Source organism: Lactuca sativa, chromosome 8 (genome assembly GCF_002870075.4).
Source record: "Lactuca sativa cultivar Salinas chromosome 8, Lsat_Salinas_v11, whole genome shotgun sequence".
Taxonomy (NCBI): domain Eukaryota; kingdom Viridiplantae; phylum Streptophyta; class Magnoliopsida; order Asterales; family Asteraceae; genus Lactuca; species Lactuca sativa.
In genome coordinates, this window is record NC_056630.2 from 106,948,749 (window position 1) to 106,956,544 (window position 7,796).

Genomic DNA, 7,796 nt, shown 5'->3' on the forward strand with positions numbered 1-7,796 from the left:
ACTTCCTAGGATAGATTCCTATAAAGTAGACTTAAAAGATACACCCATGAGAAGAAAATTTTTCTCATATAAAGGAACAACGATGTTATGATGTAACACCCATACAAATCAAGACAATTTTAAACTTTAAAAATGCTTTCCAAATTCAATAGTTATTACAAAACATGTTTCCAAAATATTTATATTAGAGTATCCCAAAAACAAAATCATCAAAACGAGGAGCGGTACGATCATGCCTTTGCCTTGCCATGATCACCTGATGTACCTGAAACAATAAACTGAAACTATAAGCCCGAAAGCTTAGTGAGTTCCCCCAAAATACCGATACCCATACAATCCACATAACCATAACAATAACATCATAACATAACAAATTGAACAACATGTAATGGGTCCACAGCTTAACAGACTAGATTACCCCTGGCCCACAATGTGAGTCTGGATTGCTTCCGGCCCACAGCTCACATCTGGCTTGCCATCGAGCCCACAGTACGAGTCTCTCTTAGCCCGTAACTAGAATGCTCCCGGGTTTGTTGGATTACCGCACGAAGCAGTCTCACCTCAATCCATCCCACATAACATATCAACATATAATGACATAACCAGTGAGCATGCGGATAACATATAATAACACATGTAGTCCTACAGGCCTATCGAATTGACATAACCACTAACATGCAACACTAACTCACACTCAACATCTAACACTGCTAGGATCACATATCCAATGGGCCAGCCTTGGTGCCTTAGACCCCTTAGTATAGTGAGGATAACACACCTCGCAAATGCCGACTCAGTAGATAAACTCCAACTCTCGGATCACTGCCACAAACTCCACCACCTATTATCATAATATAACCATACTTGTAAGTTCCCAACCTTTCAAGGTACCCCATAAGTCAACTAGTCAACCCCTGGTCTAGGACAAAGTCAACAGTCAAGGTCAACAATCTGTGTTGACCTTGACTCACCGAGTATCCTCGACTGCTCATCGAGTTCCCTGACTACTCGTCCACTCGTCGAGTCACCCGAGTGACTCGTCGAGTTCCTAAGGTTCGCGATCGAAGATCTAAGGCCACTCGTCGGGCTTTTCCTCCTTGCAACTCGACAAGTTCACACGCATCCATCAATTGGGGAAACCTTAACCGACTTGCCAAGTTGTTCACCCAACTCGTCAACTCTACAACAATCTTCATCGGACTCGCCGAGTTGTTCATCCAACCCGTCGAGTTCAATGCCCATCTTCATATGACTCGCCGAGTCCCTTCAGTCCCTTAACCATGCAGACACTTTTTAAGCCATGCCAAGGCCCCAAATTGCAGATCCAACTTCCCTAGGCTTGCTTATCACGTAAAGTTGCAAACTTTATGTGCATGCATGGCTAAAAAGGCTCTAAATGACAAATCCAAGCTTACAAGGGGGATTTACATTCAAGGGAGGCTTCATTCGTGACCAAGCTCGAATTTTATTAACCTAAAACTCAAGAAGGGTCCAGATCTGAAGTTACAACATCAGATCTAACTCATACACCACAATATCATCATACCCAAGCCAAAAATAACCCTAAATCTCACCCAAAGGAGGTCTGGAAAGAAATGAGGTAAAGGTGGCGACTTGATACCTTTAAATGATGTTAACAGAGGTAGATTTCTGATTCCCCACACTTTCCTTGCTTCTAGCCTCTTGCCCTCCAAGCTCTTCTTTCCAAGGATTCACTTCCCAAAGCTTAAAACACACAAGAATGAATCACCACACCGATTAGGGTTTTTTGGACTCTCAAGGGGTGTAAAGAGGCCAAAGGAGGCATATGATTCTTTAAATAGGGTGCAAAACCCTGGGATTTATGGTTTCATTTGCCAGCTCCTACTTGTCGAGTCCCTTCTTGGACTCAGCGAGTAGGTCACTAAAACACGTGGACCAACCCGCTGCTACTCGACGAGTAGGGCAACCAACTCGTCGAGTAGACCCAAAGACCAAAAAGATTCAACATAATTCAATACTTGAGAATCGGGGCATTACACATGAAATGATAATGAAATGAATAAATATGCATGGTGACTTTCATGAATTAGAAGATGATGTAGATAGTTGGAGATTGTTTATCTCCATACTACTAGAGTAAATTATGGTATAGTGTCTTGTAGAGTAGACGCTACCCGAGAAAGAATTTAAAGAATTTGGAAGTGAAATTCCTATCGACATAGGAAAAATATTAGGATGTACTAGGTCGAGCTTATGCATAAAAGAATTCTAGAAGGTGAATTTAAGAAATCCAAGATATGTTTGATAGAAACGTGAAATCCCTAGTTGAGTCTAAGAGAAATTGTTTTATGTACTTGTTTGGACACACTCAGGTGTGATAAGTTGCTTTGTGAAAACTTTTGTATAGTGACTTGGGAACTGCAAGACAATACTTGGGACGAGTATGAGTAGGTGTGAATAGTAGTAGAGGTCTATACTACTAGAAGCACAGGGCTCACACTTGGATCAGGGAAAGTCACAAGGTTACCAAGAAACTAGAAATTGATTCTGTTTTTGTTCGAATGTGTCATTACCTTTGTTTCGGTGATGACTAAGAAGATGATTTTCGTTTAGACCTTAGTGATCATAAAGAATCGAGTCCGATTAATATAAATCTGTGAAGTGAGTTGATTGGTTTAGAGAACCATGTTTTGTGTAGCGACGAAACTTCAGTCGGAAGATTGAAGAAGGAGATGGTCGAGGTATTCGATAAAAGTATAACAACCTTCATTAAAGGATTAAGCAACTATTAGCTAGAAATGCTACTAGTTATGAAGATATTATATCACAATAGAACATGAAGGAAGGTTTCTTCTATGATAGTGTTTGACTAACAGAAATAAGAGTATGGTTCATTGTCTGTCTTCTGCGTTATGAAATCAAAGGTCATTAGAATGTGACCATTTGAGCTGTTGTTGTAGCAAAGTGAAGACCTTATCTTGGGTTGAGTCTATAAATCGAATTTAAAAAAGGAGCAAGAGTCTGCAATGAGAATTGAGTTTTTACCTCGGAGATTAGGAGCGAAAGCCCAATAGAGAATGAAGAGCGAGTGCAGGTTTGAGCACCGCCATCAATTAAGAAGTTTGAAGAGTTTGAAAATCGTTTAGTTAAAGGCCATACATTTCAGACTACCATAGAAAAGGAACGCGAGGACCCGAATGTTGTGACTAGGTCATTTCTCGTCAACTCTAGACCTGCACACATCTAATTTGATTCTGATGCCTCGGATTCTTTTATGTCTCATGAATTTGCGCATTCTTTTCAAATTGCTTGTTATACTTTCTCCCAATCATTTCATGTAGATACCGCGGGAAGTGTATCATTACTTGTTGATAAAGTCTATAGAGACTGTGTCATAGAAATTGAAGGTTATAGTTTTCTTGCTAACCTGATTCCTATCTCCTTGCCCAACTTTGAAATTATTCTCGACATGTATTGGTTGTCAAAGAACCGCACATAACTCTTGTATTACGAAAAGATGGTAGCATCTCTATCGAAGGGAAGGATTCTCTTTTATGTCTTCGGGAAACAAAGACTTAAAATCTTAAAAATAATTTCTTTCCTAAAAACTCATAAACTTATATCGAAGGGGTATTCTACTTATCTAGCCTATACAATTGATATCTCAAAAGAGGGGAAGAAAACTGTAAATGATGTTCCCATTGTTAATGAGTATCATAATGTTTTCCCCGATGATTTGCCTGGACTTCCCCAGGATAGGCAAATAGAATTCTAAACTAACTTTATGTCTAGTGTTGCTCCAATTGCCAAAGACTAGTAGACAGAATGATAGCATTTGGGTAATTGTCGACCGACTAATTAAGAGTGCACATTTTCTTACCATGCATGAAACAGATCCAATGGAGAAATACGCACAAGTATGCGAGACTTGGTGTGTCGCTAAAGATTACTTCCGATCGTGATAGTAGCTTCACTTCTCATTCTTGGTCAAGTATGCAATGTGAATTGGGATCTCGTGTTACTCTTAGTACAACTTATTATCCCCAAACAGATGGTCAGAATGAGAGAACAATCCAAACAGTAGAAAATATACTGAAGGTATATGAAGCACTATATGGGCGTAAATGTCGTACTCCATTATGTTGACGTGATGTAAGACAGAAAGTCCTTGGTGGTCCTGAAATGATTCAAGACACCACTGACAAGATTCAAATTATACGAGAAAGAACGAAAGCGGCCCAAGATCGACAAAAGTTCTATGCAGAAAAGAGGAGATGACCGATAGAATTTCGGGTGGGTGATTTCGTAATGCTGAAGGTATCCCTATGGAAGGCATTATGCGATTTGGGAAGATGTAACATCCGGTCTCAGGTACGCATTTAGAATTATTGCAAGATATCAATGATTACTGTTTGACCACGATATACCAAGGTATGCATGTCAAAACCAAAGATCGTGTGACACTAGTGCTTTTAGAATTATCGCGAGATATCAATGATTATTGTATGTGTATTGACCCTACCATTCATTCAGACAATTTCAATTTTCTTAGACCCAACGCTTACAATCAATGCTTCCAAGCATTCATGGGGAAACGTGTTTATCTTTATGTGTCTCATATAATTGTTTGACATTAGTTCTTGTCGGGTATTACAAATATATACCACTATAATACTTTATCACGTATTTACAAAACAAAAACGTACTTTCTCGTGATGGTTTCTTATAATCTCCAAATATTCGTTTGTTGCGTTCGTTGTGATGCCATATGTCGAAAGCCGAAGTACAGTTGTATATTTTTAAAACGTTATAAACCCTCATCCACCTCACCGGTGTCATCTCAATTGAAAGAACTCGTGACTATTTGATAAAGAGTTATACATAGAACTAAAATTCTACTCCAACAGTAACAATGTTTGAATGCATCATTAACAATACAAGCAATTATCAATAAAGTAACCATGTACCAGAATATTAGACTGCTTTACAATCCCTATTTATTTATTTTCTGGTCTTAAAGTAATCCAGATGTATTCAACATAGGTCATAGGACCGCCGCTTATATAATTGTGTGAAAAACATATCTTCTTCTTCCGAAGATAAAGATGAAAGTTTTGCTTATTTCAATTGTGTTTGTGTAAAAATGAATGAAGGTTCTATGAGAGTTGTGAAAATGGCAGATGATTTTATAGGAAATGAAAAGATTTTAAAAATGATTTTTTTTATTTACATGTTTATAAGATCGATATATTTTTTCATCTCTCATCCATGAACGTCCACAACCACCTTATCTTTATGCTATAGGTATTATATGTATACCAAATGACCTTATATATTACGTGAGCCGAAGACAAAATAAATAAATTTTGTTAAAAAGTAGGATAGCTTTTAAAAGGTGAACAATAAATTCAAAGAATCAACATTTGATAATGATGAAGATCCATTCCAAGATTTGCAAATGCAATAAAGACGAAATACGTCCAAAAAGGGGTGCTCATAAAGTTTTTTTTTCGTCTATTAAATGGATATTTGTTCACTCAGATTGTATGTTTTAATTAATGTAAGCAAATGAAATTATTTTTTAATGATTTATGGAGCATTGTTTTAATTTATTATTAATTTGCACAATAAATTTAAGAGTAAATTACTGAAATCGTCCCTGTGGTTTGGTCAAAATTACACGTTTGGTCCCTAATTTTTTTTTGCACTCGAATCGTCCCTGTGGTTTGATTTTGTTGCGTTTTTCGTCCCTGTGGTTTGATTTTGTTGTATTTTTCGTCCCTTACATACATAAAGTTAGGGACCAAACATGGAATTTTTACCAAACCATAGGACGATCCGAGTGCAAAAAAAAAGTTAGGGACCAAACGTGTAATTTTGACGAAACCACATGGACGATTTCAATAATTTACTCTAAATTTAATCGCTTACTATTTATGTATATATAATTTGTTAAGGTTCTTTTGTTTTTATTTTTGTTTTTTGTTTTTTGTTTTTTTTTTTAATTTTGGAAGGTGCTTGCATAACTTGTATAAAAACCATTTAGATAAGTTGATAGTAAAATAAATTATGATTATATATATATATATATATATATATATATATATATATATATATATATATAGAGAGAGAGAGAGAGAGAGAGAGGGAGGGAGAGAGAGGTAAGTTTAAATGTGGATGAACAAATATTATGTGGATGTAGGGATTAAAGTGGACCAAATATTATTTAATTTTAATAAATAATTAATTAAATCATTTACTCTTTAATTTAGGCAAATTACTTTATTTAAAACCCTATTACCTCTTCCATCACAACCACAAAACCGTATCCCTCCTGCCCCAGACGACCTCTCATCACATTCATCATCGTCCCTTATATAATCTCGCCACTGCCGCTTCTTCCTTCTCCTTCTTCAACATCAGACATCGCCATTCTACGCAAGAATGTTCACAATTGTCTTCGTAGGCTCCTCTGAAACAATCGTTCATATCGTCTTCATCATCTTCACACACCACTGTGTGTCGCTAGTATAGAGAGAAAGGAGGACCGAAGTCTCCAAGTATGCTCGATCAATGGAATTGTTGTTGTCGGAATTTATATCCACCACCGTGTCCGCTACCAACAACAACGATAACAACACACACCACCAACAATCGTGTTTCTATCTAAACCTAATTATCTTTCTCTCTTTTTTCTCTAAAATCTCTGTCTGTCAACGACCATCACGACCTCCTAGAATCAATCCAATCCAATTTATGTAAGTTTTTCTAATCTAATCCAGTTTTCTAATCTAAGTTGATGGTTAAATCCAGAGCAAGTGTGTATCTGGTTTATGTCCTCTTGTGTGGGCTTTAGGAATAGTGTCAAGTTTTGAAAATGTGGTTTCTAATTTTGACTGATAGCTAGCTTTCGGTGGCCTAGAATTACAGAACAAGAGCTGCAGCAGATATCTGGAGAGTATCCATCTTTAACCATGTTTTGATTATTTATATTACATTAATCTCAAATAAATATATTAATCTTTCTTTACAATATAATATTTTCCTTGATTCTGCTTCTTTAAGTTCAAATGCTACAGTTGTTCCACTATTTGAGAAGCTTCTGAGTGTCACTGATGTTGGTTGAATTGGTTTTTTGGTTCTCCTAACAGCATGTGCCGAAGTAAGTAATATTGTATATTTATGAGAAAGACAATTATGCCATTTGAATTAGAGATGTACGTGGTGCGATTTGGTACGATTTTAAGTAAAAACCATAAACTGCACCGCATATGCGGTTTGAGTATTTTGGAAACCGCAAACCGCACCGCCAAAGTTGTAAACCGCATAATGCGGTGCGGTTTGGTGCGGGTGGTTGGTGCGGTTTGTGCAGTTTGAAGAGTTAGTCAACTTTATAACTTTTTATTGTTATTATTTAAGTCCTTTCAAATCGTATTGAAGATATAGTACATTATAAACTATCTATTGCCGAATAACTTCGAATATTATAACTTATGTAAGATAAAATACTATGGGTTTTTTTTTTTATCAAAGTTGTATCTGTCTTTTGATCTAAATGATGCCACATTTATCGAAATTGTCATATAACAATTACGAACGCTAACGAATGGAAAAGTCAAAAAACAATTTTTACATATGTTAAAGTGTTAGCCGCTAATTATAATTAATAACATAAAAGTCAGAAACAATGTTAAACAAGAATAATAACATCATATGCTTTCCTTTATGGGTTATTGGAGTAATAAAAGATCATAGACTTGCTTTGACATTGGTTTGTAATTTGGATTCCTGTAGCCTTAAATCTTTATAATCTT

The 7,796-nt window shown here is 36.4% G+C and overlaps 1 long non-coding RNA gene across 1 annotated transcript; it reads left to right on the forward strand.

Annotated features, from left to right (window-relative positions):
- Positions 1-6,132: 6,132 nt before the first annotated feature.
- Positions 6,133-7,558, forward strand: LOC122195420 (uncharacterized). The gene is made up of 2 exons (XR_006185719.2): positions 6,133-6,940; positions 7,048-7,558. It is a non-coding gene; the product is annotated as an uncharacterized LOC122195420 (long non-coding RNA).
- Positions 7,559-7,796: the final 238 nt, after the last annotated feature.